Consider the following 8,501-nt stretch of genomic DNA (forward strand, 5'->3'; position numbering starts at 1 on the left):
CACCTAAGGTAGGTCTCTAGACATTTGTTGACTACTTCAGTTTGACCATCAGTTTGTGGATGATAGGAAGTACTGAGTTGTAGTTGGGTACCTTGTAGCCTGAAGAGTTCCTGCCAAAAGTTACTAGTGAAGACTGGGTCACGATCAAACACAATGGAAGTGGGCATGCCATGCAATTTGAAGATCTGTTCCATGAAAGATTGAGCGACCAAAGTTGGTATAAAAGGGTGGGGTAGGGTGCAAAAATGAGCATACTTAGAAAGTTTGTCCACAACCACCATGATGACTGACTTGTTTCCTAACTTTGGAAGACCCATAATGAAATCCATAGAAACCTCCATCCAAATTGAGGCCAGGATGGGCAAGGGCTGTATTGTGCCTGGGATTTGACTGTTTCTCCTTTGTGGCGCTAACAGACGTTGAATTCAGCTACAAAAGTAAGAATGTCCTTTTTCATGCATGTTCAGAAAAATGATCTTCGAATGCAAGCATACATCTCTGAAAGCCTGAATGTCCTGTAGTGGGAGATGAGTGCAACTCCACCAAAATGCGGCTTTTGAGGGTGGATGTTGGTGATATTACAACTATGTCCTTGTAGCGAACAATCTCATCCTACCACGAGTAGCCCGCTGTGGAATTTGGATCCACCTACAGTTGATTAATGAGTTGGGAGAGTGAGGGATGTGAAAACCATTCCTTGCAAGCCTCTTTAATCAATTCTAGAATGGGAAGGGAAATTGCGAGCAAGGTACTTTCCTCCTCAAATTGGTGGGATAATGCATCTGCTACAATATTTTCACACCCTTTCCTGTAAATGATCTCATAATCATATCCTAGCATTTTGGCGAGCCATTTATTTTGTTTTTGCAAGGATAAGCGTTGCTCCAAAAAATATTTAAGGCTTTGATGGTTTGTGCGGATTTGGAAACGTCGCCCCAATAAGTATGGTCGCCAGGTATCTACTGCATGTAATATGGCCATCATCTCCTTCTCATAGGTAGATTGTCCCAGATTCTTCCCACTTAGTTGTTGGCTCGTGAAGGCCAAGGGTCAACCTTCCTGCATTAAGACCACCCCAATACCCATACAAGAAGCATCACATTCAATCACAAAAGATTTGGTGAAGTCAGGTAATGCTAAGACTGGAGTGGAACACATGGCATGTTTGAGAGCTATAAAGGCCTATTGTGATTCATCATTCCAGAGGAATGATTTTTTCTTGAGGAGTTGAGCGAGGGGCCTAGCAATGCGCCCATAATTACGGACAAATTTGCGATAATAGCCTATGAGACCCAAAAATCTTCTCAAGCTCTTCAAGGTCTTTGGTTGAGGCCAATCCTACATTGCCTGGATCTTTTTGGGGTCCACCTTGACACCTTCACGCCCCACAATGTGGCCCAAATACTCAACTTCTTCCATGCCAAAAGAGCACTTGGACATCTTGACAAATAATTTATGCTTGCGGAGCAGTTGCAAGAGCAGATCTACATGCTAAAGATGTGTGGCCCAGGTGCGACTGTAGATGAGGATGTCATCAAAGAAAACAAGGACAAATTTTCTGAGATATGGTTTGAGCAGGTGGTTCATAAGGCTCTAAAAAGTGGATGGGGCATTACAAAGACCAAATGGCATGACCAGGAACTCATAATGGCCTTCATGAGTTTGGAAAGCAGTCTTTGGAATGTCTACTTCTTTCATGCAAATTTAGTGATAGCCTGAGCGAAGGTCGAGCTTAGTAAAGAATTGAGCCTCATTTAGTTCATCCAGCAAATCATCGACAACCGGGATGGGAAATTTATATTTGACCGTCAACTTATTGAGGGCCCTAAAGTCTAGACACATACGCCATTCCCCATCTTTCTTGAGCACCATGACCACCGGCGATGAATAAGGACTAATGCTGGGACGAATGACGCTTGCCTCCAAGAGTTCCTTGATGATTTTTTCAATTTCATCTTTTGGGCAATCAGATATCTATATGGGCGCACATTTGGTGGTTGGGCCCTTGGGACCAAAGTAATGCTATGATCGTGTTCCCTTCTCGAGGGTGGAAGCTCATGAGGCTTGTCAAAGACTAGCAGATGGTTGTTTAAGATCTGTTGCATCTCAGGATGAATATGAAGAGAATTGGATTCAAAGGCCTGGATGGCATTAAATTGGGCTATAACTCCATGGTGGCCCTTTTTTAACAATTTTTCCATCCAATGTGAGCTGATGATAGAGGGAGCTCCCGCCTGGAGTCCGCGGAGGGTATGTGTGTGGTTGTTCTTCTTAAAGCTCATATATAACTCCTGGAAATCCATTGTGATTGGGCCAAGTGTGCGAAGCCATTTAGCACCTAAGACAATGTTGCACCCTCCCATGTGTATGGCAAACATGTGGGTCTTTAACTGATAATCCCCCATTTGAAGTTTGACATTTTCACAACGGCCTTCACATTTCATTGTCCCCCCATCAACAATTTGGACCTAGAAGTTAGAAACTGCTCGGACAAAACAATGCACTGCTTCCATGACTCTTTGATGGATAAAGTTATGTGTACTGCCACTATCAATCAAGACTACTACTGGGCGATGCTTAATAAAACCTCTGATTTTGAGAGTTTGGGGAGAAGAAATCCCTGCCAAAGCATGCAACGAGATAACTGGTTCTTCAAGTACATTGTCCTGCTAGTTGTCCTCTTCTTCCTCCTTGGTTCCTCAACTGGTGGGGCTTCCTCCGATGAACTGTGATCAGTAGCATCAATTTGAAAGAATTTTGGCTCCTTTCATTTATGCCCGGGGAGTATTTCTCATCACAGTAGTAACACAATCCTTGCGTTCTTCTTTCCGTAAGCTGGTGACACCTTTTGAACCTTGAGTGTTTGGGTAGTGCTTTGAGCTTGGGTGGGGTGACCCTTGGCTGTGAAATTTGGGTGCGTTAGCCTCCTATACCAATAGGTTTCATACTTCATGATTGACAGTGGAAGTGCCAAAAATGTTCATCTTTTCCATGCTGCAAAAGTTCCATTTTTGAAGGATTTCACAGTTAAGGGAAGGCCAAACAGCTTAATCTTGGCTTCCCTAGGTTTAAATTTCTTGTTTTTAGAGATAGAGAATGAATATCTATCCAAATTGTTTAATCTTGGTAGATTAGTAGATAGGTAGAGAATCAAGGGTGCTCAACAGCTTAATCTGAGCCCCTGGCAGAAATAAGGATAGATTTAGATAGGAGGATAGCTAAAAGAAAAGAAGAAAAGCTGGGTTTGCTAGTCTAAGTGCACCCATTCAAAAAAGAAGAAAAAATGTTAGGCAAGTAGGCTGGGTAGGTAGTTTTGAGGTTGCAGAATGAAGACTTGTGGTAATTTTGTGTTTCAAAGTGCTCAATCTACTTCAGATCACAGGTATAGAGGCATTTTCCCTTGGAGCAGCTCAAGTGAGGCATGACTAACTTCCCCTTCTTCCTTTTTCCCCAAATCATTCACTAATTTCCCCTAAAGATGTTAAGATCTGCTTAATATCTCTAAAATTCATCATATTCCATAACATTTGCCTAAGTAAAGATCTGCTTTGCTTAAAGGTGCTCATATTTCTTCTATAAGTCCTATTTCCCCTTTGTAGCCTAAGATTTCTATCCTTAGCGCTTCCTGATCAAAATCCATATTAATTTCTAACTTTATTATATCAATCCCATGATTTCTCCCCTCCCCATATCAAAAATATGATAAATCCCCCATATATACATGTCCCCTCCTTTGGTTGAAATATAACCATAAATAATGCTTTGGGAATTACTAAGTTTACTTGAAACTTAGTAAAAACCCCCTTCAAATGCTATCGGATCCCTTTCGATGCATTAAGGAACCTTCCTAAAGCTTAAAAACCTTCCTTTGATGCACTAAAACCCATCTCCGATTGCAAAAAGCCTTTGCCGATTGCATTGACCCTTGGCCGATTTATAATGCATACCTCCGATTCAATTCCCCCCCTTCGACGTGATATTGCTGTTGGAGGTCGCAGCAAGTGTTGGCCCATATATATATGCTCCCCGAAAACCATTTCGCCGATGCAATTTTGCAATTCGGCAATCGCAACATTTATATGCCCCTTTTTTTTTCATCACAGACCCATTCCTCCGATGCGATATCGCTATCGCACCCGAAGCGATATCGCTATCGCAATCTCCGCTTTACCGTAAAACGTTGTTTTACCGCAAAACTTGGTTTTACCGCAAAACTTGGTTTTACCGCAAAACTCCATATTTCCACAGTTTTTCTATTTTTATCGCAAAACTCATCGCTATCGCAATATCGCTGTCGCGCTTGTATAAAGGCCCATGTCCATAGCCCTCCGCCGACGCGTTATGCCGATTGCGCCTCCGCCATCTAATCGCCCCCTTCATCCGACGGCCCACATCTCATCACTCCATCGCTTATATATAAAGCCTCCTCCCCCATGTCCCCGTCGATTGCGATATTGCGAAATTAATCTCAGCCGTTGGATCTACCCGCGCTAGATCCAACGGCCCTAATATTTCTCCCACTTATAGTCGCTTTTGCCCATTTAACCTCCTGCCAGCTTCGCACTCCGTCGCCCTCCGATCCGCTCTCCCCGATCCGACGGTGGACAGAAAAGGCGGGGAGAAAAAACTAGGAAAAAAGAAATAGAGGCTGAAATTGGGAGGAAGAGGAGTATACAAAAAATGATGGCTACCAACCCTCATTTTGATTTTGAGGGCTCTTCTTCTATCTCTTGTATCCCTTGTACTGATGCATCCAACCCCTTCTGCTATGTCCCTCCCTCTTTGGATTCCATGCAAGAAAAAAAGGGTAAGGGTAAAATGAAAAAGAAGGGTGATATGAATATCAAAAGTTATTTCACTGTCACACCCTCCTCTTCATCAAATGCACATGGTCCTCAAGCTAGTAGAACTTTGCAGCCCACTTTAGATGACCATTGGAAGAAAGAATTGAGGGAGACTTCTTGTGTTTACATATCTAGATGGAGGTATGATGCTAATATCCCCTTCAATGCTTCTCGTTCACCATATTATGAGCCTATGTTTTTATATTTGATGCTATTTGATGCTAAAAAGGATTCAAAGGCCCTACTATGCATGAGTTAAGGGGCATTTTTTGCAGAAATAAATTTCCTCCATTAATGAGTATTTGAAATATTTCAAAAACTCATGGGAAAAAACATGATGTACCATCATGTCAGATGGATGGATTGATAAAAGGAACCGTACCATCATTAATTTCTTATCTTTTGCCCACAAGGAACCAAGTTTCTAAAATCAATTGATGCAATTCTGATAGTGTGAAAGGTGGAAAATTATTTTTTCAGCTATTGGATGAGGTCATTGAGGAGGTGGGGGTGGCTAATTTTGTTCAATTCATCACACATAATGCATCTAACTATGTTCTTGTTGGTAAACTGTTAGAGGAAAAACATAAAACCATATTTTGGACCCTATGTGCTGCACATTGCATAGACCTCATGCTTGAGGATATTGGCAAATTAGATTGGGTCAAGAACACTGTAGATCATGCCAAAAGAATATTTTTTTTTATCTACAATCATTCGTGGATTCTGAGCCTCATGAGGAGATACACAAGGGGAAAAGATATTATTAGGCCTACCATCACTAGATTTGCAACTCATTTTTTGACATTGCAATCTATGCTTTCCCAACATAGAAACTTGTAAAACATGTTTTCCAGTGATGATCGGAATCAAAGCTAGTGGTCTAACAAACATGGAGGTAAAGATTTGAAAAAGAAAGTTATTGAAGAAATATTTTGTAAAAAGGCGACATAGGTTGTGAAGGTTGTTGAGCCACTGGTTAAGGTGTTGCAGTTGGTGGATGGGGAAAGATTGGCTATGGGCTTCATTTATGAGGCTATGGATCAAGCAAAGGAGCAAATAAAGAGGGCATACAAGGATAGAGTGTTTAAGTATGGGCCCATTTGGGCAATCATTTATGAAAGATGGAACAATCAACTCCATCGTCATATACATGCAACTAGGTATTTTTTGAACCCACGGTATCATTATAAAGCTCTAGAGGTAGGAGCTTTGGGTGGGGAGGTTAGAGATGGATTGATTGAATGCATTGATCGCATGATCCCATTGGAGAGTGATCAACTGGAGATACACCGATAGGTCACAACTTTCAAAAAAGCCACAAATACCTTTGGCAAGGACCTAGCAAAGATTGCAAGGAAGCAGATGAACCAAGTAAACAAAAATTTCAATTTTCAAATTATTATTTTGTTAAATTGTTTATAATTTGAAAGTTGGATATAATTTGTTGAGCTAACTCATTACACTATTATTTTTTTTGCAGCACAATGGTGGGAGGCTTTTGGTAGTCATTGTCATCAATTGCAAAGTTTGCAATTCGTATTTTGAGTCAAACTGGCAGTGTTATTGAGTGTGAGTGCAATTGGTCTATCTTTGAGAGGATTCACATGAATAAGAGAAACCGTTTGGATCGAAAATCATTAAATGACCTAGTATATGTCCAATACAACCTTCGGCTCAGACACAACCAATTGTTGAACAAAAAACTTGATTCAGATCCCATTGTGTTGGAAGATATTGATCCAACATCAGATTAGGTAGTGGAGAGTCATCCAGTAGAGTTTGATTCTAATGAGTAACTTGATTTGGATTTACAGACGGAAGCATCACTCGAACAAAATGTTTATTTGAATGCAGATCCACTTGTACTAGCCTCAGGCCCAACCCCAAGTCCTCCAATCGCAGGCACTTTCTTTTCTCAGCCACGATGGAAGCACATATCTCGTATATCTCAACGTGCAGCTGCAGCATAGCCTGCTAGTGTTACCACTTCTACAGTTGCAACTTGCAAATGGAGATGATGACGAGGAGCCATGGGTTTTCCCTGTCTGACTCTGATTCAGTGTCTGAGCCAGATTATGTTGGCTCCTTTAGTAGTAGCTAATAGTACTGGTGACTAGTGATGTTTCACAATTACTTTTTTTTGTAGAGGTCATTTCTAGCCTCCTTGGTTATGTGTTTTTGTTTTGATCTCTATATCATCATTCATGTATGTATTAGACAATGCACTAGGTGTCATTTGGATATATTCATGAGCCTACTTTGATCATATGTTGGCTTCTCTCTATATTCTAAAACTCTGTGTTTAGAAACATGAATGAAAATATTTAAATTATGTTTTTTTATAATAATAAAAATATTTAATGTATTTTGTACAACGACCAAGTCATTGAAATCAAACCGGCTGAGTTGATACCAAGTCGGAGTTGGAATCGGAGTCAACCCTCTGTCATTTCCGAACCGAAGTCAGAGTTTTAAAACATTGCTTAACGGAGTCTACCCACTAATCTTCACCAGCTAAGGACCACTCTGATTGGTAACATACTTCCTATGTTTCCAATCCCTCTTTTCTCCCCTTTCTCCATAGTAGGCTTAGTAAGAGCAATATTAATTGAGCATATGTGCTTATGTATGGTTTTGGAGACTTGAACCCACATGATTTCAAGTCTTTTGATGTAATTTTAGTTCTTTTAACCATCTCAACATAATTTGTCCTTTTTTCCTTATGGAAAAGTTAGAACATAATCAATAAATATGCAAATTGATATCAACATATTAAAAAAATGGATCAATAAAATGCAAAATGGTTGGATATAATGAATAGATGGTGACCATACAAAATGGAAGAATACACAATGCATTGAAAAACTATGTAATTATAGTGTATAATAAAGTATATGTCAATGTATTATGAGCTATGGCATAGGGTATACAACTTACCTCTCCTAAATCCCCTTGAAGACGAGTTGAACATTGTAATGGTTGCGAACAATGTGGCTTTGGCTGCATCGCTTGCTAGCTATCTATTATATGCGGATGGATTTGAGAAGATGCATATTCCTTATTCTAGACATAAAATAGTAAATATAAATCTAATTATGAATCTCAAACCAAATTAAATGTAAAAGCTAATTAACATTCATAAAGAATTATTTAAATATATACTTCATCCATCCCACTTACATTCTTTTCAAGACCATGACCATGTTCTGGGGTTTCAAAGGATTGTAATGGTTCCAAAAGCAATACCTACATCAAATTATAAATAAACAAATTGGACAACAAAGTATCTCTACTAAGCTAAAAATATTGCAAATCTAGATCTCCAAATATATGAAAAATAAAAAGTTGAATCAAAAGACAATTAACAAATTCTGAGTAAGATATTTCGTTTTAATTTCATAAAACAATGAATCTTCTCCTCATGCTACGTATAGATATAGCCTCTATAATAGTTCTCCTTATGGAAAAAGCTTATCAACATACATCATGATCATTTTCTGTAATTTGGTAATATGGACACAAGCTATATAACTATGTTATTGGTTTTATTTTCCACTAACAAATTAAAAGACATGAAAATGCATCATTTTAATAAATTAACATAATTATAATTAACATTCACAAAACAAAAAATAGTATATCCAACTTCTTATA

Source organism: Pinus tabuliformis, chromosome J (assembly GCF_031772625.1).
Source record: "Pinus tabuliformis cultivar Carrire ecotype Pingquan chromosome J, CPIR1, whole genome shotgun sequence".
Classification (NCBI taxonomy): Eukaryota; Viridiplantae; Streptophyta; class Pinopsida; order Pinales; family Pinaceae; genus Pinus; species Pinus tabuliformis.